The sequence below is a fragment of the Bubalus kerabau genome, chromosome X (assembly GCF_029407905.1).
Source record: "Bubalus kerabau isolate K-KA32 ecotype Philippines breed swamp buffalo chromosome X, PCC_UOA_SB_1v2, whole genome shotgun sequence".
Classification (NCBI taxonomy): Eukaryota; Metazoa; Chordata; class Mammalia; order Artiodactyla; family Bovidae; genus Bubalus; species Bubalus kerabau.
This window is the reverse complement of record NC_073647.1, coordinates 78,080,941-78,083,646: the sequence shown is the minus strand read 5'-3', so window position 1 is coordinate 78,083,646 and position 2,706 is coordinate 78,080,941. Positions and strand designations below refer to the sequence as shown.

Genomic DNA, 2,706 nt, shown 5'->3' with positions numbered 1-2,706 from the left:
CAAGATGAATTCTAGTGAAGAGGCCCATGGGGAGGTTAACATCACCGACTATGAGGTGACAGCATCCCCTCCCTTTTGACCTCCAAAAAGCCTTTCTGTGCCTAGAAGAATCAGTTCTAATGAGGTGGATGAAACTGGAGCCTATTATACAGAGTGAAATAAGCCAGAAAGAAAAACACCAACACAGTATACTAACGCATATATATGGAATTCAGAAAGATGGTAACAATAACCCTGTATACGAGACAGCAAAAGAGACACTGATATATAGACCAGTCTTTTGGACTCTGTGGGAGAGGGAGAGGGTGGGATGATTTGGGAGAATGGCATTGAAACATGTATAATATCATATATGAAACGAGTCGCAAGTCCAGGTTCAATGCATGATACTGGATGCTTAGGGCTGGTGCAGTGGGACGACCCAGAGGGATGGTACGGGGAGGGAGGAGGGAGGAGGGTTCAGGATGGGGAACACGTGTATACCTGTGGCGGATTCATGTTGATATATGGCAAAACCAATACAATACTGTAAAGTTAAAAAATAAAATAAAAAATAAATAAATAAAAATTTTAAAAAAAGAATGAGGAATATGTGGTCTTTTATCTCTTATCTGGGCAGGGCCCAGCCTCCCCCATCATCCAACTTTTATGAAGTTTCTGTCAATAGGAGAGAAACTGTTCAGCCTGGGCCCATCTATCTTCTGCCTCCATTAGGATTCAGTACTGTCACCACTGTGACCAGTGTTCAATATCTGCTCAAGGAACTAAGGTCTCACTCTAAGATGCTGCTCACTGCTATCTCCCTGAAATCACTGGGATATAAACTGTGGCCCCTTCATGCTTTCTGCACCCTTGTAGGGGGCAGGAGAGGCCTAGGCTGGCAAATATTTTTCCTGAAATCTACATAATTACCTATTTTGCTTTCAGAATCTTCCTGCCTGAAATATATCCCATCATGATTTCAAGATAAATACCCATGTGCTAAGTTGCTTCAGTGGTATCAGACTCTTTGTGACCCCCATGGACTGTAGTCCACCAGGCTCCTCTTTCCATGGGATTTTCTGGGCAAAAATGCTGGAGTGGGGAGCCATTTCCTCCTCCAAGGGATTTTCCAACCCAGGGATCAAACCCACGTCTCTTACTTCTCCTGCATTGGCAAGCATGTTCTTTACCACTAAAGAAAGTGAAAGTGAAGTCGCTCAGTCATATTTTACTCTTTGTGACCCTGTGGACTGTAGCCTACCAGGCTTCTCCATCCATGGGATTTTCCAGGCAAGAATACTGGAGTGGGTTGCCATTTTCTTCTCCAGGGGATCTTCCTGACCCAGGGATCGAACCTAGGTCTCCTGCATTGTAGGCAGATGCTTTACCATCTGAGCCACCAGGGAAGTCCTCTTTACCATAGTGCCACCACAAATACCCACACACATTGTCATACGTAGCTAGGATTAAAGGGAACCTCAGCTTCAAGGTCAAGTCAAAATCCTTCCCTTATTTTCCTTCTAAAGACATAATATTTCCCCAAAGTTTAAAGCTTTCCTTGCCTTTAGTTCAATTTTTAAATAAGCAAGTTGCATTATGCAATTTAATGACTAGATGGCAGGACCTGTTCAAACTGAGTATAACATTAACTTCTCAGAACAACTCCAGGTGGTCACAGAGGGGCGCCCCAGACAAAGCAAAAGGCACTGACCGAGTTTTGGTGAAAGAAGCTTTTCCCAAGCATATCTTGATAATGATAGCAAGTGTAATTTTTATTATCAACCTTATTTCCACATTGGTAAATCTGTCCTCTTTACATCCTCTCTCCACATTTAAGAACTCTTTTAAAGAAAACCACTTTAATCAGGAAAGAATATCTGAAACTTTTAATGGAAATACAGGACAAACACAGAGACTCCAGTTTTGTTGAAAATGTTTTTAAAAGGAAGTCTGTAAGAATCCACAGCAAGCTTGATGAGCAGAGGTCCTTTCAAACACAGAAAAACTAATCCAAATTTCATTCAGTTATTCACGGATCTTTAAAAGTAGTTTTATGCCAAGTACTTTGAGCTCTTTCTAGGGGTGAAGTAGGTGTGTTGCAAAATTATTTTCCTCTTTTTCGAAAATAAAGCCAGAGGAAATAAGGCAGTGGACTGAAGGAAAACTGGAGACAAGGAGACCAGTTCTGGGTATGTGAGTAAAAGCAAAACTTAAATGCACTTTCTCACTCTCCTTGCAAACAACCTGAAGATGGAGGCTGTTGCTTCCTGCATTAACGAACACTAGGACCATCCATCCCTGTAGTGAAAAAAAAGTGAGATTTCTTATTTATTGAAGAAACCATGGGTGACCTCCATAAATGATTGTAAGAAATGACTTAATATGGGGTTTTAATGTGTATTAGATGGTTTACAGAGGATTAAAAGAATGAGTGCTTTGTTCTAGATTGTATGCTGTGATATAATAAAAAATAAACATTTGGTCTTTGTCCCTGGTTGTTGGCACACAGATTGTAAAACTCTCGGAGAGAATTCCCTGGTAGTCCAGCGACTGGGACTCTGTACTTCCACTGCAGAGGGTGTGGGTTCCATCCCTAGTCAAGGAACAAGGATGCCACATGCTGCACAGCACAGCAAAAAAAAAAAAAAAAAAAAAAAAAAAAAAAAGTCAAAAAATAAAACTCTTGGAATGTCTCAGGGAATAAGAATGTGTTTTTTATGCTAA

The 2,706-nt window shown here is 40.9% G+C and overlaps 1 non-coding gene across 1 annotated transcript; it reads right to left on the bottom strand.

Moving 5' to 3' along the window:
* Positions 1 to 1,315: 1,315 nt before the first annotated feature.
* On the bottom strand, positions 1,316 to 1,388 carry TRNAC-ACA (transfer RNA cysteine (anticodon ACA)). The gene has a single exon. It is a non-coding gene; the product is annotated as a tRNA-Cys (tRNA).
* Between the last annotated feature and the right edge of the window lie 1,318 nt (positions 1,389 to 2,706).